The sequence below is a fragment of the Petromyzon marinus genome, chromosome 23, assembly GCF_048934315.1.
Source record: "Petromyzon marinus isolate PM22_M1 ecotype Great Lakes invasive population chromosome 23, UKy_Petmar_22M1.pri1.0, whole genome shotgun sequence".
NCBI classification, from domain to species: domain Eukaryota; kingdom Metazoa; phylum Chordata; class Hyperoartia; order Petromyzontiformes; family Petromyzontidae; genus Petromyzon; species Petromyzon marinus.
In genome coordinates, this window is record NC_133689.1 from 14,017,501 (window position 1) to 14,042,500 (window position 25,000).

Below are 25,000 nucleotides of genomic sequence, written 5' to 3' on the forward strand. Positions count from 1 at the left end.
AAAAAAGCGACCCATCCAGATACAACAATGCAAAAGCCTACAACACCTGGTATTCGCAGGCAGTCTCCCATCCAAGTACTAACCAGGCTCGACCATGCTTAGCTTCGGAGATCAGACGAGATCGGGCGCATTCAGGGTGATATGGTCGTAGGCCATGCTTGGGAAGACCTGTCGCACATTCAGATGTATTAAACAATCAACATTCAACTATACTTCTGGAGGTCATCGCTCAAAATACCTTTATACTGGTAGAAACGAAGTTGTAAACTGATTGTACCAGCCTGCAATAGATGAATGTGTCCGTCCGTCCGTCCCCTTTCAATACTTTACCGAAGTGAAATCTCGTGCTGTTGGGTGTGTAAAATCAGTAATAGACAGCGCAGAGACTTGTCCTACCAGCCCACTCTGCAGGGACCTGTTTCTGAGCTCCTGGTTGAGCGTCGAAAGAGTGGCATCAAACATTATATTACAAAAAATATTGATCCCAATACAGTACACCATATCGACGTGAAATTGGCAGGTGCACTAACTGGATGAGTCGAAGTGTAAAAAGCGACCCATCCAGATACAACAATGCAAAAGCCTACAACACCTGGTATTCCCAGGCAGTCTCCCATACAAGTACTAACCAGGCTCGACCATGCTTAGCTTCCGAGATCAGACGAGCTCGGGCGCATTCAGGGTGATATGGTCGTAGGCCGTGCTTGCAGAGACCTGTCGAACACTCATATGTATAAAACAATCAACATTCAAATATACTCCTGGAGGTCATCGCTCGTGAAAACGTTTATTCTGAGCTCCTGGTTTAGCCCCGAAAGAGTGGCATCAAACAGTATTTTACAAAAAAATATTGATCCCAATGCAGTACACCATATCGACGTGAAATTGACAGGTGCACTCACTGCATGAGTCGAAGTGTAAAAAGCGTGCCATCCAGATCCAAATATACAAAAGCCTACAACACCTGGTATTCCCAGGCAGTCTCCCATGCAAGTACTAACCAGACTCGACCGTGCTTAGCTTCCGAGATCAGATGAGATCGGGCGCATTCAGGGTGATATGGTCGTAGGCCATGCGTGGAAAGACCTGTCGCACATTCAGATGTATTAAACAATCAACATTCAACTATACTTCTGGAGGTCATCGCTCAAAAACCCTTTATACTGGTAGAAACGAAGTTGTAAACTGAGTGTACAAGCCTGCAATAGATTAATGTGTCAGTCCGTCCGTCCGTCCCCTTTCAATACTTTAACGAAGTGAAATCTCGTGCTGTTGGGTGTATAAAATCAGTAATAGACAGCGCAGAGACTTGTCCTACCAGCCCACTCTGCAGGGACCTGTTTCTGAGCTCCTGGTTGAGCCCCGAAAGAGTGGCATCAAACATTATATTACAAAAAATATTGATCCCAATGCAGTACACCATATCGACGTGAAATTGGCAGGTGCACTCACTGGATGAGTCGAAGTGTAAAAAGCGACCCATCCAGATACCACAATGCAAAAGCCTACAACACCTGGTATTCCCAGGCAGTCTCCCATCCAAGTACTAACCAGGCTTGACCATGCTTAGCTTCCAAGATCAGACGACATCGGGCGCATTCAGGGTGATATGGTCGTAGGCCATGCTTGGAAAGACCTGTCGCACATTCAGATGTATAAAACAATCAACATTCAACTATACTTCTCGAGGTCATCGCTCATAAAACCTTTAATCTGAGCTCCTGGTTGAGCCCCGAAAGAGTGGCATCAAACATTATTTTACAAGAAAATATTCATCCCAATGCAGTACACCATATCGACGTGAAATTGACAGGTGCACTCACTGCATGAGTCCAAGTGTAAAAAGCGTGCCATCCAGATCCAAATATACAAAAGCCTACAACACCTGGTATTCCCAGGCAGTCTCCCATGCAAGTACTAACCAGACTCGACCGTGCTTAGCTTCCGAGATCAGATGAGATCGGGCGCATTCAGGGTGATATGGTCGTAGGCCATGCTTGGAAAGACCTGTCGCACATTCAGATGTATTAAACAATCAACATTCAACTATACTTCTGGAGGTCATCGCTCAAAAAACCTTTATACTGGTAGAAACGGAGTTGTAAACTGAGTGTACCAGCCTGCAATAGATTAATGTGTCCGTCCGTCCGTCCGTCCGTCCCCTTTCAATACTTTAACGAAGTGAAATCTCGTGCTGTTGGATGTATAAAATCAGTAATAGACAGCGCAGAGACTTGTCCTACCAGCCCACTCTGCAGGGACCTGTTTCTGAGCTCCTGGTTGAGCCCCGAAAGAGTGGCATCAAACATTATATTACAAAAAATATTGATCCCAATGCAGTACACCATATCGACGTGAAATTGGCAGGTGCACTCACTGGATGAGTCGAAGTGTAAAAAGCGACCCATCCATATGCAACAATGCAAAAGCTTACAACACCTGGTATTCCCAGGCAGTCTCCCATCCAAGTACTAACCAGGCTCGACCATGCTTAGCTTCCGAGATCAGACGAGATGGGGCGCATTCAGGGTGACATGGTCGTAGGCCGTGCTTGCAGAGATCTGTCGAACACTCAAATGTATAAAACAATCAACATTCAACTATACTCCTGGAAGTCATCGCTCGTGAAAACGTTTATTCTGAGCTCCTGGTTTAGCCCCGAAAGAGTGGCATCAAACATTATATTACAAAAAATATTGATCCCAATGCAGTACACCATATCGACGTGAAATTGGCAGGTGCACTCACTGGATGAGTCGAAGTGTAAAAAGCGACCCATCCATATGCAACAATGCAAAAGCTTACAACACCTGGTATTCCCAGGCAGTCTCCCATGCAAGTACTAACCAGACTCGACCGTGCTTAGCTTCCGAGATCAGATGAGATCGGGCGCATTCAGGGTGACATGGTCGTAGGCCATGCTTGGAAAGACCTGTCGCACATTCAGATGTATTAAACAATCATCATTCAACTATACTTCTGGAGGTCATCGCTCAAAAAACCTTTATACTGGTAGAAACGAAGTTGTAAACTGAGTGTACCAGCCTGCAATAGATTAATGTGTCCGTCCGTCCGTCCGTCCCCTTTCAATACTTTAACGAAGTGAAATCTCGTGCTGTTGGGTGTATAAAATCAGTAATAGACATGGCAGAGACTTGTCCTACCAGCCCACTCTGCAGGGATCTGTTTCTGAGCTCCTGGTTGAGCCCCGAAAGAGTGGCATCAAACATTATATTACAAAAAATATTGATCCCAATGCAGTACACCATATCGACGTGAAATTGGCAGGTGCACTAACTGGATGAGTCGAAGTGTAAAAAGCGACCCATCCAGATACAACAATGCAAAAGCCTACAACACCTGGTATTCCCAGGCAGTATCCCATCCAAGTACTAACCAGGCTCGACCATGCTTAGCTTCCGAGATCAGACGAGATCGGGCGCATTCAGGGTGATATGGTCTTAGGCCATGCTTGGCAAGACCTGTCGCACATTCAGATGTATAAAACAATCAACATTCAACTATACTTCTCGAGGTCATCGCTCATAAAACCTTTAATCTGAGCTCCTGGTTGAGCCCCGAAAGAGTGGCATCAACCATTATTTTACAAGAAAATATTCATCCCAATGCGGTACACCATATCGACGTGAAATTGACAGGTGCACTCACTGCATGAGTCGAAGTGTAAAAAGCGACCCATCCAGATACAACAATGCAAAAGCCTGCAACACCTGGTATTCCCAGGCAGTCTCCCAACCAAGTACTAACCAGGCTCGACCATGCTTAGCTTCTGAGATCAGACGAGATCGGGCGCATTCAGGGTGATATGGTCGTAGGCCATGCTTGGCAAGACCTGTCGCACATTCAGATGTATACAACAATCAACATTCAACTATACTTCTCGAGGTCATCGCTCATAAAACCTTTAATCTGAGCTCCTGGTTGAGCCCTGAAAGAGTGGCATCTAACATTATTTTACAAGAAAATATTCATCCCAATGCAGTACACCATATCGACGTGAAATTGACAGGTGCACTCACTGCATGAGTCGAAGTGTAAAAAGCGTGCCATCCAGATCCAAATATACAAAAGCCTACAACACCTGGTATTCCCAGGCAGTCTCCCATGCAAGTACTAACCAGACTCGACCGTGCTTAGCTTCCGAGATCAGATGAGATCGGGCGCATTCAGGTTGATATGGTCGTAGGCCATGCTTGGAAAGACCTGTCGCACATTCAGATGTATTAAACAATCAACATTCAACTATACTTCTGGAGGTCATCGCTCAAAAAACCTTTATACTGGTAGAAACGAAGTTGTAAACTGAGTGTACCAGCCTGCAATAGATTAATGTGTCCGTCTGTCCGTCCGTCCCCTTTCAATACTTTAACGAAGTGAAATCTCGTGCTGTTGGGTGTATAAAATCAGTAATAGACAGCGCAGAGACTTGTCCTACCAGCCCACTCTGCAGGGATCTGTTTCTGAGCTCCTGGTTGAGCCCCGAAAGAGTGGCATCAAACATTATATTACAAAAATTATTGATCCCAATGCAGTACACCATATCGACGTGAAATTGGCAGGTGCACTCACTGCATGAGTCGAAGTTTAAAAATCGTGCCATCCAGATCCAAATATACAAAAGCCTACAACACCTGGTATTCCCAGGCAGTCTCCCATGCAAGTACTAACCAGACTCGACCGTGCTTAGCTTCCGAGATCAGATGAGATCGGGCGCATTCAGGGTGATATGGTCGTAGGCCATGCTTGGAAAGACCTGTCGCACATTCAGATGTATCAAACAATCAACATTCAACTATACTTCTGGAGGTCATCGCTCAAAAAACCTTTATACTGGTAGAAACGAAGTTGTAAACTGATTGTACCAGCCTGCAATAGATTAATGTGTCCGTCCGTCCGTCCGTCCCCTTTCAATACTTTAACGAAGTGAAATCTCGTGCTGTTGGGTGTATAAAATCAGTAATAGACAGCGCAGAGACTTGTCCTACCAGCTCACTCTGCAGGGACCTGTTTCTGAGCTCCTGGTTGAGCCCCGAAAGAGTGGCATCAAACATTATATTACAAAAAATATTGATCCAATACAGTACATCATATCGACGTGAAATTGGCAGGTGCACTAACTGGATGAGTCGAAGTGTAAAAAGCGACCCATCCAGATACAACAATGCAAAAGCCTACAACACCTGGTATTCCCAGGCAGTCTCCCATCCAAGTACTAACCAGGCTCGACCATGCTTAGCTTCCGAGATCAGACAAGATCGGGCGCATTCAGGGTGATATGGTCGTAGGCCGTGCTTGCAGAGTCCTGTCGAACACTCATATGTATAAAACAATCAACATTCAAATATACTCCTGGAGGTCATCGCTCGTGAAAACGTTTATTCTGAGCTCCTGGTTTAGCCCCGAAAGAGTGGCATCAAACAGTATTTTGCAAAAAATATTGATCCCAATGCAGTACACCATATCGACGTGAAATTGGCAAGTGCACTAACTGGATGAGTCGAAGTGTAAAAAGCGACCCATCCAGATACAACAATGCAAAAACCTACAACACCTGGTATTCCCAGGCAGTCTCCCATCCAAGTACTAACCAGGCTCGACTCTGCTTAGCTTCCGAGATCAGACGAGATCGGGCGCATTCAGGGTGAGATGGTGGTAGGCCGTGCTTGCAGAGACCTGTCGAACACTCATATGTATAAAGCAATCAACATTCAACTATACTCCTGGAGGTCATCGCTCGTGAAAACGTTAATTCTGAGCTCCTGGTTTAGCCCCGAAAGAGTGGCATCAAACAGTATTTTACAAAAAATATTGATCCCAATGCAGTACACCATATCGACGTGAAATTGGCAGGTGCACTCACTGCATGAGTCGAAGTGTAAAAAGCGTGCCATCCAGATCCAAATATACAAAAGCCTACAACACCTGGTTTTCCCAGGCAGTCTCCCATCCAAGTACTAACCAGGCTCGACTCTGCTTAGCTTCCGAGATCAGACGAGATCGCGCGCATTCAGGGTGAGATGGTCGTAGGCCATGCTTGGAAAGACCTGTCGCACATTCAGCTGTATTGAACAATCAACATTCAACTATACTTCTGGAGGTCATCGCTCAAAAAACCTTTATACTGGTAGAAACGAAGTTGTAAACTGAGTGTACCAGCCTGCAATAGATTAATGTGTCCGTCTGTCCGTCCCCTTTCAATACTTTAACGAAGTGAAATCTCGTGCTGTTGGGTGTATAAAATCAGTAATAGACAGCGCAGAGACCTGTCCTACCAGCCCACTCTGCAGGGACCTGTTTCTGAGCTCCTGGTTGAGCCCCGAAAGAGTGGCATCAAACATTATATTACAAAAAATATTGATCCCAATGCAGTACACCATATCGACGTGAAATTGGCAGGTGCACTCACTGGATGAGTCGAAGTGTAAAAAGCGACCCATCCAGATACAACAATGCAAAAGCCTACAACACCTGGTATTCCCAGGCAGTCTCCCATCCAAGTATTCACCAGGCTCGACTCTGCTTAGCTTCCGAGATCAGACGAGATCAGGCGCATTCAGGGTGAGATGGTCGTAGGCCATGCTTGGAAAGACCTGTCGCACATTCAGATGTATAAAACAATCAACATTCAACTATACTTCTCGAGGTCATCGCTCATAAAATCTTTAATCGGAGCTCCTGGTTGAGCCCCGAAAGAGTGGCATCAAACATTATTTTTTACAAGAAAATATTCATCCCAATGCAGTACACCATATCGACGTGATATTGACAGGTGCACTCACTGCATTAGTCGAAGTGTAAAACGCGTGCCATCCAGATCCAAATATACAAAAGCCTACAACACCTGCTATTTCCAGGCAGTCTCCCATGCAAGTACTAACCAGACTCGACCGTGCTTAGCTTCCGAGATCAGATGAGATCGGGCGCATTCAGTGTGATATGGTCGTAGGCCATGCTTGGAAAGACCTGTCGCACATTCAGATGTATTAAACAATCAACATTCAACTATACATCTGGAGGTCATCGCTCAAAAAACCTTTATACTGGAAGAAACGAAGTTGTAAACTGAGTGTACCAGCCTGCAATAGATTAATGTGTCCGTCCGTCCGTCCGTCCCCTTTCAATACTTTAACGAAGTGAAATCTCGTGCTGTTGGGTGTATAAGATCAGTAATAGACAGCGCAGAGACTTGTCCTACGAGCCCACTCTGCAGGGACCTGTTTCTGAGCTCCTGGTTGAGCCCCGAAAGAGTGGCATCAAACATTTCGATTACCTAAAATATTGATCCCAATGCAGTACACCATATCGACGTGAAATTGGCAGGTGCACTCACTGGATGAGTCGAAGTGTAAAAAGCGACCCATCCATATACAACAATGCAAAAGCCTACAACACCTGGTATTCCCAGGCAGTCTCCCATCCAAGTACTAACCAGGCTCGACCATGCTTAGCTTCCGAGATCAGACGAGATCGGGCGCATTCAGGGTGATATGGTCGTAGGCCGTGCTTGCAGAGACCTGTCGAACACTCATATGTATAAAACAATAAACATTCAACTATACTCCTGGAGGTCATCGCTCGTGAAAACGTTTATTCTGAGCTCCTGGTTTAGCCCCGAAAGAGTGGCATCAAACAGTATTTTACAAAAAATATTGATCCCAATGCAGTACACCATATCGACGTGAAATTGGCAGGTGCACTAACTGGATGAGTCGAAGTGTAAAAAGCGAGCCATCCATATACAACAATGCAAAAGCCTACAACACCTGGTATTCCCAGGCAGTTTCCCATCCAAGTACTAACCAGGCTCGACCATGCTTAGCTTCCAAGATCAGACGAGATCGGGCGCATTCAGGGTGATATGGTCGTAGGCCGTGCTTGCAGAGACCTGTCGAACACTCATATGTATAAAACAATCAACATTCACATATACTCCTGGAGGTCATCGCTCGTGAAAACGTTTATTCTGAGCTCCTGGTTTAGCCCTGAAAGAGTGGCATCAAACAGTATTTTGCAAAAAATATTGATCCCAATGCAGTACACCATATCGACGTGAAATTGGCAGGTGCACTAACTGGATGAATCGAAGAGTAAAAAGCGACCCATCCAGATACAACAATGCAAAAGCCTACAACACCTGGCATTCCCAGGCAGTCTCCCATGCAAGTACTAACCAGACTCGACCGTGCTTAGCTTCCGAGATCAGATGAGATCGGGCGCATTCAGGGTGATATGGTCGTAGGCCATGCTTGGAAAGACCTGACGCACATTCAGATGTATTAAACAATCAACATTCAACTATACTTCTGGAGGTCATCGCTCAAAAAACCTTTATACTGGTAGAAACGAAGTTGTAAACTGAGTGTACCAGCCTGCAATAGATTAATGTGTCCGTCCGTCCGTCCCCTTTCAATACTTTAACGAAGTGAAATCTCGTGCTGTTGGGTGTATAAAATCAGTAATAGACAGCGCAGAGACCTGTCCTACCAGCCCACTCTGCAGGGACCTGTTTCTGAGCTCCTGGTTGAGCCCCGAAAGAGTGGCATCAAACATTATATTACAAAAAAATATTGATCCCAATGCAGTACACCATATCGACGTGAAATTGGCAGGTGCACTCACTGGATGAGTCGAAGTGTAAAAAGCGACCCATCCAGATACAACAATGCAAAAGCCTACAACACCTGGTATTCCCAGGCAGTCTCCCATCCAAGTATTCACCAGGCTCGACTCTGCTTAGCTTCCGAGATCAGACGAGATCAGGCGCATTCAGGGTGAGATGGTCGTAGGCCATGCTTGGAAAGACCTGTCGCACATTCAGATGTATAAAACAATCAACATTCAACTATACTTCTCGAGGTCATCGCTCATAAAATCTTTAATCGGAGCTCCTGGTTGAGCCCCGAAAGAGTGGCATCAAACATTATTTTTTACAAGAAAATATTCATCCCAATGCAGTACACCATATCGACGTGATATTGACAGGTGCACTCACTGCATTAGTCGAAGTGTAAAACGCGTGCCATCCAGATCCAAATATACAAAAGCCTACAACACCTGCTATTTCCAGGCAGTCTCCCATGCAAGTACTAACCAGACTCGACCGTGCTTAGCTTCCGAGATCAGATGAGATCGGGCGCATTCAGGGTGATATGGTCGTAGGCCATGCTTGGAAAGACCTGTCGCACATTCAGATGTATTAAACAATCAACATTCAACTATACATCTGGAGGTCATCGCTCAAAAAACCTTTATACTGGAAGAAACGAAGTTGTAAACTGAGTGTACCAGCCTGCAATAGATTAATGTGTCCGTCCGTCCGTCCGTCCCCTTTCAATACTTTAACGAAGTGAAATCTCGTGCTGTTGGGTGTATAAGATCAGTAATAGACAGCGCAGAGACTTGTCCTACGAGCCGACTCTGCAGGGACCTGTTTCTGAGCTCCTGGTTGAGCCCCGAAAGAGTGGCATCAAACATTTCGATTACCTAAAATATTGATCCCAATGCAGTACACCATATCGACGTGAAATTGGCAGGTGCACTCACTGGATGAGTCGAAGTGTAAAAAGCGACCCATCCATATACAACAATGCAAAAGCCTACAACACCTGGTATTCCCAGGCAGTCTCCCATCCAAGTACTAACCAGGCTCGACCATGCTTAGCTTCCGAGATCAGACGAGATCGGGCGCATTCAGGGTGATATGGTCGTAGGCCGTGCTTGCAGAGACCTGTCGAACACTCATATGTATAAAACAATAAACATTCAACTATACTCCTGGAGGTCATCGCTCGTGAAAACGTTTATTCTGAGCTCCTGGTTTAGCCCCGAAAGAGTGGCATCAAACAGTATTTTACAAAAAATATTGATCCCAATGCAGTACACCATATCGACGTGAAATTGGCAGGTGCACTAACTGGATGAGTCGAAGTGTAAAAAGCGAGCCATCCAGATACAACAATGCAAAAGCCTACAACACCTGGTATTCCCAGGCAGTTTCCCATCCAAGTACTAACCAGGCTCGACCATGCTTAGCTTCCGAGATCAGACGAGATCGGGCGCATTCAGGGTGATATGGTCGTAGGCCGTGCTTGCAGAGACCTGTCGAACACTCATATGTATAAAACAATCAACATTCACATATACTCCTGGAGGTCATCGCTCATGAAAACGTTTATTCTGAGCTCCTGGTTTAGCCCTGAAAGAGTGGCATCAAACAGTATTTTGCAAAAAATATTGATCCCAATGCAGTACACCATATCGACGTGAAATTGGCAGGTGCACTAACTGGATGAATCGAAGAGTAAAAAGCGACCCATCCAGATACAACAATGCAAAAGCCTACAACACCTGGTATTCCCAGGCAGTCTCCCATCCAAGTACTAACCAGGCTCGACTCTGCTTAGCTTCCGAGATCAGACGAGATCGGGCGCATTCAGGGTGAGATGGTCGTAGGCCATGCTTGGAAAGACCTGTCGCACATTCAGCTGTATTAAACAATCAACATTCAACTATACTTCTGGAGGTCATCGCTCAAAAAACCTTTATACTGGTAGAAACGAAGTTGTAAACTGAGTGTACCAGCCTGCAATAGATTAATGTGTCCGTCCGTCCGTCCCCTTTCAATACTTTAACGAAGTGAAATCTCGTGCTGTTGGGTGTATAAAATCAGTAATAGACAGCGCAGAGACTTGTCCTACCAGCCCACTCTGCAGGGACCTGTTTCTGAGCTCCTGGTTGAGCCCCGAAAGAGTGGCATCAAACATTATATTACAAAAAAATATTGATCCCAATGCAGTACACCATATCGACGTGAAATTGACAGGTGCACTCACTGCATGAGTCGAAGTGTAAAAAGTGTGCCATCCAGATCCAAATATACAAAAGCCTACAACACCTGGTATTCCCAGGCAGTCTCCCATGCAAGTACTAACCAGACTCGACCGTGCTTAGCTTCTGAGATCAGATGAGATCGGGCGCATTCAGGGTGATATGGTCGTAGGCCATGCTTGGAAAGACCTGTCGCACATTCAGATGTATTAAACAATCAACATTCAACTATACTTCTGGAGGTCATCGCTCAAAAAACCTTTATACTGGTAGAAACGAAGTTGTAAACTGAGTGTACCAGCCTGCAATAGATTAATGTGTCCGTCCGTCCATCCCCTTTCAATACTTTAACGAAGTGAAATCTCGTGCTGTTGGGTGTATAAAATCAGTAATAGACAGCGCAGAGACTTGTCCTACCAGCCCACTCTGCAGGGACCTGTTTCTGAGCTCCTGGTTGAGCCCCGAAAGAATGGCATTAAACATTATATTACAAAAAATATTGATCCCAATGCAGTACACCATATCGACTTGAAATTGGCAGGTGCACTCACTGGATGAGTCGTAGTGTAAAAAGCGACCCATCCAGATACAATAATGCAAAAGCCTACAACACCTGGTATTCCCAGGCAGTCTCCCATCCAAGTACTAACCAGGCTCGACCATGCTTAGCTTCCGAGATCAGACGAGATCGGGCGCATTCAGAGTGATATGGTCGTAGGCCGTGCTTGCAGAGACCTGTCGAACACTCATATGTATAAAACAATCAACATTCAACTATACTCCTGGAGGTCATCGCTCGTGAAAACGTTTATTCTGAGCTCCTGGTTTAGCCCCGAAAGAGTGGCATCAAACAGTATTTTACAAAAAATATTGATCCCAATGCAGTACACCATATCGACGTGAAATTGACAGGTGCACTCACTGCATGAGTAGAAGTGTAAAAAGCGTGCCATCCAGATCCAAAAATACAAAAGCCTACAACACCTGGTATTCCCAGGCAGTCTTTCATGCAAGTACTAACCAGACTCGACCGTGCTTAGCTTCCGAGATCAGATGAGATCGGGCGCATTCAGGGTGATATGGTCGTAGGCCATGCTTGGAAAGACCTGTCGCACATTCAGATGTATTAAACAATCAACATTCAACTATACTTCTGGAGGTCATCGCTCAAAAAACCTTTATACTGGTAGAAACGAAGTTGTAAACTGAGTGTACCAGCCTGCAATAGATTAATTTGTCCGTCCGTCCGTCCGTCCCCTTTCAATACTTTAACGAAGTGAAATCTCGTGCTGTTGGGTGTATAAAATCAGTAATAGACAGCGCAGAGACTTGTCCTACCAGCCCACTCTGCAGGGACCTGTTTCTGAGCTCCTGGTTGAGCCCCGAAAGAGTGGCATCAAACATTATATTACAAAAAATATTGATCCCAATACAGTACACCATATCGACGTGAAATTGGCAGGTGCACTAACTGGATGAGTCGAAGTGTCAAAAGCGACCCATCCAGATACAACAATGCAAAAGCCTACAACACCTGGTATTCCCAGGCAGTCTCCCGTCCAAGTACTAACCAGGTTCGACCATGCTTAGCTTCCGAGATCAGACGAGATCGGGCGCATTCAGGGTGATATGGTCGTAGGCCGTGCTTGCAGAGACCTGTCGAACACTCATATGTATAAAACAATCAACATTCAACTATACTCCTGGAGGTCATCGCTCGTGAAAACGTTTATTCTGAGCTCCTGGTTTAGCCGCGAAAGAGTGGCATCAAACAGTATTTTACAAAAAATATTGATCCCAATGCAGTACACCATATCGACGTGAAATTGACAGGTGCACTCACTGCATGAGTCGAAGTGTAAAAAGCGTGCCATCCAGATCCAAATATAAAAAAAGCCTACAACACCTGGTATTTCCAGGCAGTCTCCCATGCAAGTACTAACCAGACTCGACCGTGCTTAGCTTCCGAGATCAGATGAGATCGGGCGCATTCAGGGTGATATGGTCGTAGGCCATGCTTGGAAAGACCTGTCGCACATTCAGATGTATTAAACAATCAACATTCAACTATACTTCTGGAGGTCATCGCTCAAAAAACCTTTATACTGGTAGAAACGAAGTTGTAAACTGATTGTACCAGCCTGCAATAGATGAATGTGTCCGTCCGTCCGTCCCCTTTCAATACTTTAACGAAGTGAAATCTCGTGCTGTTGGGTGTATAAAATCAGTAATAGACAGCGCAGAGACTTGTCCTAGCAGCCCACTCTGCAGGGACCTGTTTCTGAGCTCCTGGTTGAGCCCCGAAAGAGTGGCATCAAACATTATATTACAAAAAATATTGATCCCAATACAGTACACCATATCGACGTGAAATTGGCAGGTGCACTAACTGGATGAGTCGAAGTGTAGAAAGCGACCCATCCAGATACAACAATGCAAAAGCCTACAACACCTGGTATTCCCAGGCAGTCTCCCATCCAAGTACTAACCAGGCTCGACCATGCTTAGCTTCCGAGATCTGACGAGATCGGGCGCATTCAGGGTGATATGGTCGTAGGCCGTGCTTGCAGAGACCTGTCGAACACTCATATGTATAAAACAATCAACATTCAAATATACTCCTGGAGGTCATCGCTCGTGAAAACGTTTATTCTGAGCTCCTGGTTTAGCCCCGAAAGAGTGGCATCAAACAGTATTTTTCAAAAAATATTGATCCCAATGCAGTACACCATATCGACGTGAAATTGGCAGGTGCACTAACTGGATGAGTCGAAGTGTAAAAAGCGACCCATCCAGATACAACAATGCAAAAGCCTACAACACCTGGTATTCCCAGGCAGTCTCCCATGCAAGTACTAACCAGACTCGACCGTGTTTAGCTTCCGAGATCAGATGAGATCGGGCGCATTCAGGGTGATATGGTCGTAGGCCATGCTTGGAAAGACCTGTCGCACATTCAGATGTATTAAACAATCAACATTCAACTATACTTCTGGAGGTCATCGCTCAAAAACCTTTATACTGGTAGAAACGAAGTTGTAAACTGATTGTACAAGCCTGCAATAGATGAATGTGTCCGTCCGTCCGTCCCCTTTCAATACTTTAACGAAGTGAAATCTCGTGCTGTTGGGTGTATAAAATCAGTAATAGACAGCGCAGAGACTTGTCCTACCAGCCCACTCTGCAGGGACCTGTTTCTGAGCTCCTGGTTGAGCCCCGAAAGAGTGGCATCAAACATTATATTACAAAAAATATTGATCCCAATGCAGTACACCATATCGACTTGAAATTGGCAGGTGCACTCACTGGATGAGTCGAAGTGTTAAAAGCGACCCATCCAGATACAATAATGCAAAAGCCTACAACACCTGGTATTCCCAGGCAGTCTCCCATCCAAGTACTAACCAGGCTCGACTATGCTTAGCTTCCGAGATCAGACGAGATCGGGCGCATTCAGGGTGATATGGTCGTAGGCCGTGCTTGCAGAGACCTGTCGAACACTCATATGTATAAAACAATCAACATTCAACTATACTCCTGGAGGTCATCGCTCGTGAAAACGTTTATTCTGAGCTCCTGGTTTAGCCCCGAAAGAGTGGCATCAAACAGTATTTTACAAAAAATATTGATCCCAATGCAGTACACCATATCGACGTGAAATTGACAGGTGCACTCACTGCATGAGTAGAAGTGTAAAAAGCGTGCCATCCAGATCCAAAAATACAAAAGCCTACAACACCTGGTATTCCCAGGCAGTCTTTCATGCAAGTACTAACCAGACTCGACCGTGCTTAGCTTCCGAGATCAGATGAGATCGGGCGCATTCAGGGTGATATGGTCGTAGGCCATGCTTGGAAAGACCTGTCGCACATTCAGATGTATTAAACAATCAACATTCAACTATACTTCTGGAGGTCATCGCTCAAAAAACCTTTATACTGGTAGAAACGAAGTTGTAAACTGAGTGTACCAGCCTGCAATAGATTAATGTGTCCGTCCGTCCGTCCGTCCCCTTTCAATACTTTAACGAAGTGAAATCTCGTGCTGTTGGGTGTATAAAATCAGTAATAGACAGCGCAGAGACTTGTCCTACCAGCCCACTCTGCAGGGACCTGTTTCTGAGCTCCTGGTTGAGCCCCAAAAGAGTGGCATCAAACATTATATTACAAAAAATATTGATCCCAATACAGTACACCATATCAACGTGAAATTGGCAGGTGCACTAACTGGATGAGTCGAAGTGTAAAAAGCGACCCATCCAGATACAACAATGCAAAAGCCTACAACACCTGGTATTCCCAGGCAGTCTCCCGTCCAAGTACTAACCAGGCTCGACCATGCTTAGCTTCCGAGATCAGACGAGATCGGGCGCATTCAGGGTGATATGGTCGTAGGCCGTGCTTGCAGAGACCTGTCGAACACTCATATGTATAAAACAATCAACATTCAACTATACTCCTGGAGGTCATCGCTCGTGAAAACGTTTATTCTGAGCTCCTGGTTTAGCCGCGAAAGAGTGGCATCAAACAGTATTTTACAAAAAATATTGATCCCAATGCAGTACACCATATCGACGTGAAATTGACAGGTGCACTCACTGCATGAGTCGAAGTGTAAAAAGCGTGCCATCCAGATCCAAATATAAAAAAGCCTACAACACCTGGTATTTCCAGGCAGTCTCCCATGCAAGTACTAACCAGACTCGACCGTGCTTAGCTTCCGAGATCAGATGAGATCGGGCGCATTCAGGGTGATATGGTCGTAGGCCATGCTTGGAAAGACCTGTCGCACATTCAGATGTATTAAACAATCAACATTCAACTATACTTCTGGAGGTCATCGCTCAAAAAACCTTTATACTGGTAGAAACGAAGTTGTAAACTGATTGTACCAGCCTGCAATAGATGAATGTGTCCGTCCGTCCGTCCCCTTTCAATACTTTAACGAAGTGAAATCTCGTGCTGTTGGGTGTATAAAATCAGTAATAGACAGCGCAGAGACTTGTCCTAGCAGCCCACTCTGCAGGGACCTGTTTCTGAGCTCCTGGTTGAGCCCCGAAAGAGTGGCATCAAACATTATATTACAAAAAATATTGATCCCAATACAGTACACCATATCGACGTGAAATTGGCAGGTGCACTAACTGGATGAGTCGAAGTGTAAAAAGCGACCCATCCAGATACAACAATGCAAAAGCCTACAACACCTGGTATTCCCAGGCAGTCTCCCATCCAAGTACTAACCAGGCTCGACCATGCTTAGCTTCCGAGATCTGACGAGATCGGGCGCATTCAGGGTGATATGGGCGTAGGCCGTGCTTGCAGAGACCTGTCGAACACTCATATGTATAAAACAGTCAACATTCAAATATACTCCTGGAGGTCATCGCTCGTGAAAACGTTTATTCTGAGCTCCTGGTTTAGCCCCGAAAGAGTGGCATCAAACAGTATTTTTCAAAAAATATTGATCCCAATGCAGTACACCATATCGACGTGAAATTGGCAGGTGCACTAACTGGATGAGTCGAAGTGTAAAAAGCGACACATCCAGATACAACAATGCAAAAGCCTACAACACCTGGTATTCCCAGGCAGTCTCCCATCCAAGTACTAACCAGGCTCGACTCTGCTTAGCTTCACGAGATCAGACGAGATCGGGCGCATTCAGGGTGATATGGTCGTAGGCCATGCTTGGAAAGACCTGTCGCACATTCAGATGTATAAAACAATCAACATTCAACTATACTTCTGGAGGTCATCGCTCAAAAAACCTTTATACTGGTAGAAACGAAGTTGTAAACTGATTGTACCAGCCTGCAATAGATTAATGTGTCCGTCCGTCCGTCCCCTTTCAATACTTTAACGAAGTGAAATCTCGTGCTGTTGGGTGTGTAAAATCAGTAATAGACAGCGCAGAGACTTGTCCTACCAGCCCACTCTGAAGGGACCTGTTTCTGAGCTCCTGGTTGAGCCCCGAAAGAGTGGCATCAAACATTATATTACAAAAAATATTGATCCCAATACAGTACACCATATCGACGTGAAATTGGCAGGTGCACTAACTGGATGAGTCGAAGTGTAAAAAGCCACCCATCCAGATACAACAATGCAAAAGCCTACAACACCTGGTATTCCCAGGCAGTCTCCCATCCAAGTACTAACCAGGCTCGACGCTGCTTAGCTTCCGAGATCAAACGAGATCGCGCGCATTCAGGGTGAGATGGTCGTAGGCCGTGCTTGCAGAGACCTGTCGAACACTCATATGTATAAAACAATCAACATTCAACTATACTCCTGGAGGTCATCGCTCGTGAAAACGTTTATTCTGAGCTCCTGGTTTAGCCGCGAAAGAGTGGCATCAAACAGTATTTTACAAAAAATATTGATCCCAATGCAGTACACCATATCGACGTGAAATTGACAGGTGCACTCACTGCATGAGTCGAAGTGTAAAAAGCGTGCCATCCAGATCCAAATATAAAAAAGCCTACAACACCTGGTATTTCCAGGCAGTCTCCCATGCAAGTACTAACCAGACTCGACCGTGCTTAGCTTCCGAGATCAGATGAGATCGGGCGCATTCAGGGTGATATGGTCGTAGGCCATGCTTGGAAAGACCTGTCGCACATTCAGATGTATTAAACAATCAACATTCAACTATACTTCTGGAGGTCATCGCTCAAAAAACCTTTATACTGGTAGAAACGAAGTTGTAAACTGATTGTACCAGCCTGCAATAGATGAATGTGTCCGTCCGTCCGTCCCCTTTCAATACTTTAACGAAGTGAAATCTCGTGCTGTTGGGTGTATAAAATCAGTAATAGACAGCGCAGAGACTTGTCCTAGCAGCCCACTCTGCAGGGACCTGTTTCTGAGCTCCTGGTTGAGCCCCGAAAGAGTGGCATCAAACATTATATTACAAAAAATATTGATCCCAATACAGTACACCATATCGACGTGAAATTGGCAGGTGCACTAACTGGATGAGTCGAAGTGTAAAAAGCGACCCATCCAGATACAACAATGCAAAAGCCTACAACACCTGGTATTCCCAGGCAGTCTCCCATCCAAGTACTAACCAGGCTCGACCATGCTTAGCTTCCGAGATCTGACGAGATCGGGCGCATTCAGGGTGATATGGTGGTAGGCCGTGCTTGCAGAGACCTGTCGAACACTCATATGTATAAAACAATCAACATTCAACTATACTCCTGGAGGTCATCGCTCGTGAAAACGTTTATTCTGAGCTCCTGGTTTAGCCGCGAAAGAGTGGCATCAAACAGTATTTTACAAAAAATATTGATCCCAATGCAGTACACCATATCGACGTGAAATTGACAGGTGCACTCACTGCATGAGTCGAAGTGTAAAAAGCGTGCCATCCAGATCCAAATATAAAAAAGCCTACAACACCTGGTATTTCCAGGCAGTCTCCCATGCAAGTACTAACCAGACTCGACCGTGCTTAGCTTCCGAGATCAGATGAGATCGGGCGCATTCAGGGTGATATGGTCGTAGGCCATGCTTGGAAAGACCTGTCGCACATTCAGATGTATTAAACAATCAACATTCAACTATACTTCTGGAGGTCATCGCTCAAAAAACCTTTATACTGGTAGAAACGAAGTTGTAAACTGATTGTACCAGCCTGCAATAGATGAATGTGTCCGTCCGTCCGTCCCCTTTCAATACTTTAACGAAGTGAAATCTCGTGCTGTTGGGTGTATAAAATCAGTAATAGACAGCGCAGAGACTTGTCCTAGCAGCCCACTCTGCAGGGACCTGTTTCTGAGCTCCTGGTTGAGCCCCGAAAGAGTGGCATCAAACATTATATTACAAAAAATATTGATCCCAATACAGTACACCATATCGACGTGAAATTGGCAGGTGCACTAACTGGATGAGTCGAAGTGTAAAAAGCGACCCATCCAGATACAACAATGCAAAAGCCTACAACACCTGGTATTCCCAGGCAGTCTCCCATCCAAGTACTAACCAGGCTCGACCATGCTTAGCTTCCGAGATCTGACGAGATCGGGCGCATTCAGGGTGATATGGTCGTAGGCCGTGCTTGCAGAGACCTGTCGAACACTCATATGTATAAAACAATCAACATTCAAATATACTCCTGGAGGTCATCGCTCGTGAAAACGTTTATTCTGAGCTCCTGGTTTAGCCCCGAAAGAGTGGCATCAAACAGTATTTTTCAAAAAATATTGATCCCAATGCAGTACACCATATCGACGTGAAATTGGCAGGTGCACTAACTGGATGAGTCGAAGTGTAAAAAGCGACCCATCCAGATACAACAATGCAAAAGCCTACAACACCTGGTATTCCCAGGCAGTCTCCCATCCAAGTACTAACCAGGCTCGACCCTGCTTAGCTTCACGAGATCAGACGAGATCAGGCGCATTCAGGGTGATATGGTCGTAGGCCATGCTTGGAAAGACCTGTCGCACATTCAGATGTATAAAACAATCAACATTCAACTATGCTTCTGGAGGTCATCGCTCAAAAAACCTTTATACTGGTAGAAACGAAGTTGTAAACTGATTGTACCAGCCTGCAATAGATTAATGTGTCCGTCCGTCCGTCCCCTTTCAATACTTTAACGAAGTGAAATCTCGTGCTGTTGGGTGTGTAAAATCAGTAATAGACAGCGCAGAGACTTGTCCTACCAGCCCACTCTGAAGGGACCTGTTTCTGAGCTCCTGGTTGAGCCCCGAAAGAGTGGCATCAAACATTATATTACAAAAAATATTGATCCCAATACAGTACACCATATCGACGTGAAATTGGCAGGTGCACTAACTGGATGAGTCGAAGTGTAAAAAGCGACCCATCCAGATACAACAATGCAAAAGCCTACAACACCTGGTATTCCCAGGCAGTCTCCCATCCAAGTACTAACCAGGCTCGACGCTGCTTAGCTTCCGAGATCAAACGAGATCGCGCGCATTCAGGGTGAGATGGTCGTAGGCCGTGCTTGCAGAGACCTGTCGAACACTCATATGTATAAAACAATCAACATTCAACTATACTCCTGGAGGTCATCGCTCGTGAAAACGTTTATTCTGAGCTCCTGGTTTAGCCGCGAAAGAGTGGCATCAAACAGTATTTTACAAAAAATATTGATCCCAATGCAGTACACCATATCGACGTGAAATTGACAGGTGCACTCACTGCATGAGTCGAAGTGTAAAAAGCGTGCCATCCAGATCCAAATATAAAAAAGCCTACAACACCTGGTATTTCCAGGCAGTCTCCCATGCAAGTACTAACCAGACTCGACCGTGCTTAGCTTCCGAGATCAGATGAGATCGGGCGCATTCAGGGTGATATGGTCGTAGGCCATGCTTGGAAAGACCTGTCGCACATTCAGATGTATTAAACAATCAACATTCAACTATACTTCTGGAGGTCATCGCTCAAAAAACCTTTATACTGGTAGAAACGAAGTTGTAAACTGATTGTACCAGCCTGCAATAGATGAATGTGTCCGTCCGTCCGTCCCCTTTCAATACTTTAACGAAGTGAAATCTCGTGCTGTTGGGTGTATAAAATCAGTAAAAGACAGCGCAGAGACTTGTCCTAGCAGCCCACTCTGCAGGGACCTGTTTCTGAGCTCCTGGTTGAGCCCCGAAAGAGTGGCATCAAACATTATATTACAAAAAATATTGATCCCAATACAGTACACCATATCGACGTGAAATTGGCAGGTGCACTAACTGGATGAGTCGAAGTGTAAAAAGCGACCCATCCAGATACAACAATGCAAAAGCCTACAACACCTGGTATTCCCAGGCAGTCTCCCATCCAAGTACTAACCAGGCTCGACGCTGCTTAGCTTCCGAGATCAAACGAGATCGCGCGCATTCAGGGTGAGATGGTCGTAGGCCATGCTTGGAAAGACCTGTCGCACATTCAGATGTATTAAACAATCAACATTCAACTATACTTCTGGAGGTCATCGCTCAAAAAACCTTTATACTGGTAGAAACGAAGTTGTAAACTGATTGTACCAGCCTGCAATAGATTAATGTGTCCGTCCGTCCGTCCCCTTTCAATACTTTAACGAAGTGAAATCTCGTGCTGTTGGGTGTGTAAAATCAGTAATAGACAGCGCAGAGACTTGTCCTACCAGCCCACTCTGAAGGGACCTGTTTCTGAGCTCCTGGTTGAGCCCCAAAAGAGTGGCATCAAACATTATATTACAAAAAATATTGATCCCAATACAGTACACCATATCGACGTGAAATTGGCAGGTGCACTAACTGGATGAGTCGTAGTGTAAAAAGCGACCCATCCAGATACAATAATGCAAAAGCCTACAACACCTGGAATTCCCAGGCAGTCTCCCATCCAAGTACTAACCAGGCTCGACCATGCTTAGCTTCCGAGATCAGACGAGATCTGGCGCATTCAGGGTGATATGGTCGTAGGCCGTGCTTGCAGAGACCTGTCGAACACTCATATGTATAAAACAATCAACATTCAACTATACTCCTGGAGGTCATCGCTCGTGAAAACTTTTATTCTGAGCTCCTGGTTTAGCCGCGAAAGATTGGCATCAAACAGTATTTTACAAAAAATATTGATCCCAATGCAGTACACCATATCGACGTGAAATTGACAGGTGCACTCACTGCATGAGTCGAAGTGTAAAAAGCGTGCCATCCAGATCCAAATATACAAAAGCCTACAACACCTGGTATTCCCAGGCAGTCTCCCATGCAAGTACTAACCAGACTCGACCGTGCTTAGCTTCCGAGATCAGATGAGATCGGGCGCATTCAGGGTGATATGGTCGTAGGCCATGCTTGGAAAGACCTGACGCACATTCAGATGTATTAAACAATCAACATTCAACTATACTTCTGGAGGTCATCGCTCAAAAAACCTTTATACTGGTAGAAACGAAGTGTTAAACTGAGTGTACCAGCCTGCAATAGATTAATGTGTCCGTCCGTCCGTCCGTCCCCTTTCAATACTTTAACGAAGTGAATTCTCGTGCTGTTGGGTGTACAAAATCAGTAATAGACAGCGCAGAGACTTGTCCTACCAGCCCACTCTGCAGGGACCTGTTTCTGAGCTCCTGGTTGAGCCCCGAAAGAATGGCATCAAACATTATATTACAAAAAATATTGATCCCAATGCAGTACACCATATCGACTTGAAATTGGCAGGTGCACTCACTGGATGAGTCGTAGTGTAAAAAGCGACCCATCCAGATACAATAATGCAAAAGCCTACAACACCTGGTATTCCCAGGCAGTCTCCCATCCAAGTACTAACCAGGCTCGACCATGCTTAGCTTCCGAGATCAGACGAGATCGGGCGCATTCAGGGTGATATGGTCGTAGGCCGTGCTTGCAGAGACCTGTCGAACACTCATATGTATAAAACAATCAACATTCAACTATACTCCTGGAGGTCATCGCTCGTGAAAACGTTTATTCTGAGCTCCTGGTTTAGCCGCGAAAGAGTGGCATCAAACAGTATTTTACAAAAAATATTGATCCCAATGCAGTACACCATATCGACGTGAAATTGACAGGTGCACTCACTGCATGAGTCGAAGTGTAAAAAGCGTGCCATCCAGATCCAAATATACAAAAGCCTACAACACCTGGTATTCCCAGGCAGTCTCCCATGCAAGTACTAACCAGACTCGACCGTGCTTAGCTTCCGAGATCAGATGAGATCGGGCGCATTCAGGGTGATATGGTCGTAGGCCATGCTTGGAAAGACCTGACGCACATTCAGATGTATTAAACAATCAACATTCAACTATACTTCTGGAGGTCATCGCTCAAAAAACCTTTATACTGGTAGAAACGAAGTTGTAAACTGAGTGTACCAGCCTGCAATAGATTAATGTGTCCGTCCGACCGTCCCCTTTCAATACTTTAACGAAGTGAAATCTCGTGCTGTTGGGTGTACAAAATCAGTAATAGACAGCGCAGAGACTTGTCCTACCAGCCCACTCTGCAGGGACCTGTTTCTGAGCTCCTGGTTGAGCCCCGAAAGAGTGGCATCAAACATTATATTACAAAAAATATTGATCCCAATGCAGTACACCATATCGACTTGAAATTGGCAGGTGCACTCACTGGATGAGTCGAAGTGTAAAAAGCGACCCATCCAGATACAATAATGCAAAAGCCTACAACACCTGGTATTCCCAGGCAGTCTCCCATCCAAGTACTAACCAGGCTCGACCATGCTTAGCTTCCGAGATCAGACGAGATCTGGCGCATTCAGGGTGATATGGTCGTAGGCCGTGCTTGCAGAGACCTGTCGAACACTCATATGTATAAAACAATCAACATTCAACTATACTCCTGGAGGTCATCGCTCGTGAAAACTTTTATTCTGAGCTCCTGGTTTAGCCGCGAAAGATTGGCATCAAACAGTATTTTACAAAAAATATTGATCCCAATGCAGTACACCATATCGACGTGAAATTGACAGGTGCACTCACTGCATGAGTCGAAGTGTAAAAAGCGTGCCATCCAGATCCAAATATACAAAAGCCTACAACACCTGGTATTCCCAGGCAGTCTCCCATGCAAGTACTAACCAGACTCGACCGTGCTTAGCTTCCGAGATCAGATGAGATCGGGCGCATTCAGGGTGATATGGTCGTAGGCCATGCTTGGAAAGACCTGACGCACATTCAGATGTATTAAACAATCAACATTCAACTATACTTCTGGAGGTCATCGCTCAAAAAACCTTTATACTGGTAGAAACGAAGTGTTAAACTGAGTGTACCAGCCTGCAATAGATTAATGTGTCCGTCCGTCCGTCCGTCCCCTTTCAATACTTTAACGAAGTGAAATCTCGTGCTGTTGGGTGTACAAAATCAGTAATAGACAGCGCAGAGACTTGTCCTACCAGCCCACTCTGCAGGGACCTGTTTCTGAGCTCCTGGTTGAGCCCCGAAAGAGTGGCATCAAACATTATATTACAAAAAATATTGATCCCAATGCAGTACACCATATCGACTTGAAATTGGCAGGTGCACTCACTGGATGAGTCGAAGTGTAAAAAGCGACCCATCCAGATACAATAATGCAAAAGCCTACAACACCTGGTATTCCCAGGCAGTCTCCCATCCAAGTACTAACCAGGCTCGACCATGCTTAGCTTCCGAGATCAGACGAGATCGGGCGCATTCAGGGTGATATGGTCGTAGGCCGTGCTTGCAGAGACCTGTCGAACACTCATATGTATAAAACAATCAACATTCAACTATACTCCTGGAGGTCATCGCTCGTGAAAACGTTTATTCTGAGCTCCTGGTTTAGCCCCGAAAGAGTGGCATCAAACAGTATTTTACAAAAAATATGGATCCCAATGCAGTACACCATATCGACGTGAAATTGACAGGTGAACTCACTGCATGAGTAGAAGTGTAAAAAGCGTGCCATCCAGATCCAAATATACAAAAGCCTACAACACCTGGCATTCCCAGGCAGTCTCCCATGCAAGTACTAACCAGACTCGACCGTGCTTAGCTTCCGAGATCAGATGAGATCGGGCGCATTCAGGGTGATATGGTCGTAGGCCATGCTTGGAAAGACCTGACGCACATTCAGATGTATTAAACAATCAACATTCAACTATACTTCTGGAGGTCATCGCTCAAAAAACCTTTATACTGGTAGAAACGAAGTTGTAAACTGAGTGTACCAGCCTGCAATAGATTAATGTGTCCGTCCGACCGTCCCCTTTCAATACTTTAACGAAGTGAAATCTCGTGCTGTTGGGTGTACAAAATCAGTAATAGACAGCGCAGAGACTTGTCCTACCAGCCCACTCTGCAGGGACCTGTTTCTGAGCTCCTGGTTGAGCCCCGAAAGAGTGGCATCAAACATTATATTACAAAAAATATTGATCCCAATGCAGAACACCATATCGACTTGAAATTGGCAGGTGCACTCACTGGATGAGTCGAAGTGTAAAAAGCGACCCATCCAGATACAATAATGCAAAAGCCTACAACACCTGGTATTCCCAGGCAGTCTCCCATCCAAGTACTAACCAGGCTCGACCATGCTTAGCTTCCGAGATCAGACGAGATCGGGCGCATTCAGGGTGATATGGTCGTAGGCCGTGCTTGCAGAGACCTGTCGAACACTCAT

At 45.3% G+C, this 25,000-nt stretch overlaps 47 non-coding genes and 8 pseudogenes across 47 annotated transcripts; all 55 read right to left on the bottom strand.

Annotated features, from left to right (window-relative positions):
• Positions 1-34: 34 nt before the first annotated feature.
• Positions 35-153, bottom strand: LOC142927313 (5S ribosomal RNA). Its single transcript, XR_012944238.1, has one exon. It is a non-coding gene; the product is annotated as a 5S ribosomal RNA (ribosomal RNA).
• Positions 154-580: 427 nt separating this feature from the next.
• On the bottom strand, positions 581-699 carry LOC142927205 (5S ribosomal RNA). The gene has a single exon (XR_012944130.1). It is a non-coding gene; the product is annotated as a 5S ribosomal RNA (ribosomal RNA).
• Positions 700-952: 253 nt separating this feature from the next.
• LOC142926653 (5S ribosomal RNA) lies at positions 953-1,071 on the bottom strand. Its single transcript, XR_012943577.1, has one exon. It is a non-coding gene; the product is annotated as a 5S ribosomal RNA (ribosomal RNA).
• A 431-nt stretch (positions 1,072-1,502) lies between these two features.
• On the bottom strand, positions 1,503-1,621 carry LOC142928259 (5S ribosomal RNA; annotated as a pseudogene).
• A 252-nt stretch (positions 1,622-1,873) lies between these two features.
• Positions 1,874-1,992, bottom strand: LOC142926654 (5S ribosomal RNA). The gene has a single exon (XR_012943578.1). It is a non-coding gene; the product is annotated as a 5S ribosomal RNA (ribosomal RNA).
• Positions 1,993-2,427: 435 nt separating this feature from the next.
• LOC142928109 (5S ribosomal RNA) lies at positions 2,428-2,546 on the bottom strand (annotated as a pseudogene).
• Positions 2,547-2,798: 252 nt separating this feature from the next.
• On the bottom strand, positions 2,799-2,917 carry LOC142927805 (5S ribosomal RNA). The gene has a single exon (XR_012944729.1). It is a non-coding gene; the product is annotated as a 5S ribosomal RNA (ribosomal RNA).
• A 431-nt stretch (positions 2,918-3,348) lies between these two features.
• Positions 3,349-3,467, bottom strand: LOC142927275 (5S ribosomal RNA). The gene has a single exon (XR_012944200.1). It is a non-coding gene; the product is annotated as a 5S ribosomal RNA (ribosomal RNA).
• A 252-nt stretch (positions 3,468-3,719) lies between these two features.
• LOC142927694 (5S ribosomal RNA) lies at positions 3,720-3,838 on the bottom strand. Its single transcript, XR_012944618.1, has one exon. It is a non-coding gene; the product is annotated as a 5S ribosomal RNA (ribosomal RNA).
• Positions 3,839-4,090: 252 nt separating this feature from the next.
• LOC142927535 (5S ribosomal RNA) lies at positions 4,091-4,209 on the bottom strand. The gene has a single exon (XR_012944459.1). It is a non-coding gene; the product is annotated as a 5S ribosomal RNA (ribosomal RNA).
• A 431-nt stretch (positions 4,210-4,640) lies between these two features.
• Positions 4,641-4,759, bottom strand: LOC142926655 (5S ribosomal RNA). The gene has a single exon (XR_012943579.1). It is a non-coding gene; the product is annotated as a 5S ribosomal RNA (ribosomal RNA).
• Positions 4,760-5,189: 430 nt separating this feature from the next.
• On the bottom strand, positions 5,190-5,308 carry LOC142926450 (5S ribosomal RNA). The gene has a single exon (XR_012943375.1). It is a non-coding gene; the product is annotated as a 5S ribosomal RNA (ribosomal RNA).
• A 252-nt stretch (positions 5,309-5,560) lies between these two features.
• LOC142927731 (5S ribosomal RNA) lies at positions 5,561-5,679 on the bottom strand. Its single transcript, XR_012944655.1, has one exon. It is a non-coding gene; the product is annotated as a 5S ribosomal RNA (ribosomal RNA).
• Positions 5,680-5,931: 252 nt separating this feature from the next.
• Positions 5,932-6,050, bottom strand: LOC142927202 (5S ribosomal RNA). The gene has a single exon (XR_012944127.1). It is a non-coding gene; the product is annotated as a 5S ribosomal RNA (ribosomal RNA).
• Positions 6,051-6,477: 427 nt separating this feature from the next.
• On the bottom strand, positions 6,478-6,596 carry LOC142928018 (5S ribosomal RNA; annotated as a pseudogene).
• A 254-nt stretch (positions 6,597-6,850) lies between these two features.
• LOC142928304 (5S ribosomal RNA) lies at positions 6,851-6,969 on the bottom strand (annotated as a pseudogene).
• A 432-nt stretch (positions 6,970-7,401) lies between these two features.
• Positions 7,402-7,520, bottom strand: LOC142928826 (5S ribosomal RNA). The gene has a single exon (XR_012945137.1). It is a non-coding gene; the product is annotated as a 5S ribosomal RNA (ribosomal RNA).
• A 252-nt stretch (positions 7,521-7,772) lies between these two features.
• On the bottom strand, positions 7,773-7,891 carry LOC142926797 (5S ribosomal RNA). The gene has a single exon (XR_012943721.1). It is a non-coding gene; the product is annotated as a 5S ribosomal RNA (ribosomal RNA).
• A 252-nt stretch (positions 7,892-8,143) lies between these two features.
• LOC142926979 (5S ribosomal RNA) lies at positions 8,144-8,262 on the bottom strand. The gene has a single exon (XR_012943903.1). It is a non-coding gene; the product is annotated as a 5S ribosomal RNA (ribosomal RNA).
• Positions 8,263-8,690: 428 nt separating this feature from the next.
• Positions 8,691-8,809, bottom strand: LOC142928019 (5S ribosomal RNA; annotated as a pseudogene).
• A 254-nt stretch (positions 8,810-9,063) lies between these two features.
• On the bottom strand, positions 9,064-9,182 carry LOC142928000 (5S ribosomal RNA; annotated as a pseudogene).
• A 432-nt stretch (positions 9,183-9,614) lies between these two features.
• LOC142928827 (5S ribosomal RNA) lies at positions 9,615-9,733 on the bottom strand. Its single transcript, XR_012945138.1, has one exon. It is a non-coding gene; the product is annotated as a 5S ribosomal RNA (ribosomal RNA).
• A 252-nt stretch (positions 9,734-9,985) lies between these two features.
• LOC142925843 (5S ribosomal RNA) lies at positions 9,986-10,104 on the bottom strand. The gene has a single exon (XR_012942766.1). It is a non-coding gene; the product is annotated as a 5S ribosomal RNA (ribosomal RNA).
• Positions 10,105-10,356: 252 nt separating this feature from the next.
• On the bottom strand, positions 10,357-10,475 carry LOC142926207 (5S ribosomal RNA). Its single transcript, XR_012943132.1, has one exon. It is a non-coding gene; the product is annotated as a 5S ribosomal RNA (ribosomal RNA).
• Positions 10,476-10,903: 428 nt separating this feature from the next.
• LOC142927566 (5S ribosomal RNA) lies at positions 10,904-11,022 on the bottom strand. The gene has a single exon (XR_012944490.1). It is a non-coding gene; the product is annotated as a 5S ribosomal RNA (ribosomal RNA).
• A 427-nt stretch (positions 11,023-11,449) lies between these two features.
• LOC142925833 (5S ribosomal RNA) lies at positions 11,450-11,568 on the bottom strand. The gene has a single exon (XR_012942756.1). It is a non-coding gene; the product is annotated as a 5S ribosomal RNA (ribosomal RNA).
• A 252-nt stretch (positions 11,569-11,820) lies between these two features.
• LOC142928067 (5S ribosomal RNA) lies at positions 11,821-11,939 on the bottom strand (annotated as a pseudogene).
• A 431-nt stretch (positions 11,940-12,370) lies between these two features.
• Positions 12,371-12,489, bottom strand: LOC142926804 (5S ribosomal RNA). The gene has a single exon (XR_012943728.1). It is a non-coding gene; the product is annotated as a 5S ribosomal RNA (ribosomal RNA).
• A 253-nt stretch (positions 12,490-12,742) lies between these two features.
• Positions 12,743-12,861, bottom strand: LOC142927482 (5S ribosomal RNA). The gene has a single exon (XR_012944406.1). It is a non-coding gene; the product is annotated as a 5S ribosomal RNA (ribosomal RNA).
• Positions 12,862-13,288: 427 nt separating this feature from the next.
• LOC142926434 (5S ribosomal RNA) lies at positions 13,289-13,407 on the bottom strand. The gene has a single exon (XR_012943359.1). It is a non-coding gene; the product is annotated as a 5S ribosomal RNA (ribosomal RNA).
• A 252-nt stretch (positions 13,408-13,659) lies between these two features.
• LOC142926975 (5S ribosomal RNA) lies at positions 13,660-13,778 on the bottom strand. The gene has a single exon (XR_012943899.1). It is a non-coding gene; the product is annotated as a 5S ribosomal RNA (ribosomal RNA).
• A 426-nt stretch (positions 13,779-14,204) lies between these two features.
• LOC142926405 (5S ribosomal RNA) lies at positions 14,205-14,323 on the bottom strand. The gene has a single exon (XR_012943330.1). It is a non-coding gene; the product is annotated as a 5S ribosomal RNA (ribosomal RNA).
• A 252-nt stretch (positions 14,324-14,575) lies between these two features.
• On the bottom strand, positions 14,576-14,694 carry LOC142928068 (5S ribosomal RNA; annotated as a pseudogene).
• A 431-nt stretch (positions 14,695-15,125) lies between these two features.
• Positions 15,126-15,244, bottom strand: LOC142926087 (5S ribosomal RNA). Its single transcript, XR_012943012.1, has one exon. It is a non-coding gene; the product is annotated as a 5S ribosomal RNA (ribosomal RNA).
• A 252-nt stretch (positions 15,245-15,496) lies between these two features.
• On the bottom strand, positions 15,497-15,615 carry LOC142927483 (5S ribosomal RNA). Its single transcript, XR_012944407.1, has one exon. It is a non-coding gene; the product is annotated as a 5S ribosomal RNA (ribosomal RNA).
• Positions 15,616-16,042: 427 nt separating this feature from the next.
• LOC142925906 (5S ribosomal RNA) lies at positions 16,043-16,161 on the bottom strand. Its single transcript, XR_012942829.1, has one exon. It is a non-coding gene; the product is annotated as a 5S ribosomal RNA (ribosomal RNA).
• A 252-nt stretch (positions 16,162-16,413) lies between these two features.
• Positions 16,414-16,533, bottom strand: LOC142927056 (5S ribosomal RNA). Its single transcript, XR_012943979.1, has one exon. It is a non-coding gene; the product is annotated as a 5S ribosomal RNA (ribosomal RNA).
• A 427-nt stretch (positions 16,534-16,960) lies between these two features.
• On the bottom strand, positions 16,961-17,079 carry LOC142927509 (5S ribosomal RNA). The gene has a single exon (XR_012944433.1). It is a non-coding gene; the product is annotated as a 5S ribosomal RNA (ribosomal RNA).
• A 252-nt stretch (positions 17,080-17,331) lies between these two features.
• On the bottom strand, positions 17,332-17,450 carry LOC142927485 (5S ribosomal RNA). Its single transcript, XR_012944409.1, has one exon. It is a non-coding gene; the product is annotated as a 5S ribosomal RNA (ribosomal RNA).
• A 427-nt stretch (positions 17,451-17,877) lies between these two features.
• On the bottom strand, positions 17,878-17,996 carry LOC142926563 (5S ribosomal RNA). The gene has a single exon (XR_012943487.1). It is a non-coding gene; the product is annotated as a 5S ribosomal RNA (ribosomal RNA).
• Positions 17,997-18,248: 252 nt separating this feature from the next.
• Positions 18,249-18,367, bottom strand: LOC142927486 (5S ribosomal RNA). The gene has a single exon (XR_012944410.1). It is a non-coding gene; the product is annotated as a 5S ribosomal RNA (ribosomal RNA).
• A 427-nt stretch (positions 18,368-18,794) lies between these two features.
• LOC142926445 (5S ribosomal RNA) lies at positions 18,795-18,913 on the bottom strand. The gene has a single exon (XR_012943370.1). It is a non-coding gene; the product is annotated as a 5S ribosomal RNA (ribosomal RNA).
• Positions 18,914-19,165: 252 nt separating this feature from the next.
• On the bottom strand, positions 19,166-19,285 carry LOC142926772 (5S ribosomal RNA). The gene has a single exon (XR_012943696.1). It is a non-coding gene; the product is annotated as a 5S ribosomal RNA (ribosomal RNA).
• Positions 19,286-19,712: 427 nt separating this feature from the next.
• LOC142927510 (5S ribosomal RNA) lies at positions 19,713-19,831 on the bottom strand. The gene has a single exon (XR_012944434.1). It is a non-coding gene; the product is annotated as a 5S ribosomal RNA (ribosomal RNA).
• Positions 19,832-20,083: 252 nt separating this feature from the next.
• On the bottom strand, positions 20,084-20,202 carry LOC142927487 (5S ribosomal RNA). Its single transcript, XR_012944411.1, has one exon. It is a non-coding gene; the product is annotated as a 5S ribosomal RNA (ribosomal RNA).
• A 427-nt stretch (positions 20,203-20,629) lies between these two features.
• On the bottom strand, positions 20,630-20,748 carry LOC142927511 (5S ribosomal RNA). The gene has a single exon (XR_012944435.1). It is a non-coding gene; the product is annotated as a 5S ribosomal RNA (ribosomal RNA).
• Positions 20,749-21,175: 427 nt separating this feature from the next.
• LOC142926609 (5S ribosomal RNA) lies at positions 21,176-21,294 on the bottom strand. Its single transcript, XR_012943533.1, has one exon. It is a non-coding gene; the product is annotated as a 5S ribosomal RNA (ribosomal RNA).
• A 252-nt stretch (positions 21,295-21,546) lies between these two features.
• On the bottom strand, positions 21,547-21,665 carry LOC142926656 (5S ribosomal RNA). Its single transcript, XR_012943580.1, has one exon. It is a non-coding gene; the product is annotated as a 5S ribosomal RNA (ribosomal RNA).
• A 431-nt stretch (positions 21,666-22,096) lies between these two features.
• Positions 22,097-22,215, bottom strand: LOC142928828 (5S ribosomal RNA). Its single transcript, XR_012945139.1, has one exon. It is a non-coding gene; the product is annotated as a 5S ribosomal RNA (ribosomal RNA).
• Positions 22,216-22,467: 252 nt separating this feature from the next.
• Positions 22,468-22,586, bottom strand: LOC142926658 (5S ribosomal RNA). The gene has a single exon (XR_012943582.1). It is a non-coding gene; the product is annotated as a 5S ribosomal RNA (ribosomal RNA).
• Positions 22,587-23,013: 427 nt separating this feature from the next.
• On the bottom strand, positions 23,014-23,132 carry LOC142926508 (5S ribosomal RNA). Its single transcript, XR_012943432.1, has one exon. It is a non-coding gene; the product is annotated as a 5S ribosomal RNA (ribosomal RNA).
• Positions 23,133-23,384: 252 nt separating this feature from the next.
• LOC142926659 (5S ribosomal RNA) lies at positions 23,385-23,503 on the bottom strand. Its single transcript, XR_012943583.1, has one exon. It is a non-coding gene; the product is annotated as a 5S ribosomal RNA (ribosomal RNA).
• A 431-nt stretch (positions 23,504-23,934) lies between these two features.
• Positions 23,935-24,053, bottom strand: LOC142928829 (5S ribosomal RNA). The gene has a single exon (XR_012945140.1). It is a non-coding gene; the product is annotated as a 5S ribosomal RNA (ribosomal RNA).
• Positions 24,054-24,305: 252 nt separating this feature from the next.
• LOC142926980 (5S ribosomal RNA) lies at positions 24,306-24,424 on the bottom strand. Its single transcript, XR_012943904.1, has one exon. It is a non-coding gene; the product is annotated as a 5S ribosomal RNA (ribosomal RNA).
• Positions 24,425-24,851: 427 nt separating this feature from the next.
• On the bottom strand, positions 24,852-24,970 carry LOC142928830 (5S ribosomal RNA). Its single transcript, XR_012945141.1, has one exon. It is a non-coding gene; the product is annotated as a 5S ribosomal RNA (ribosomal RNA).
• Between the last annotated feature and the right edge of the window lie 30 nt (positions 24,971-25,000).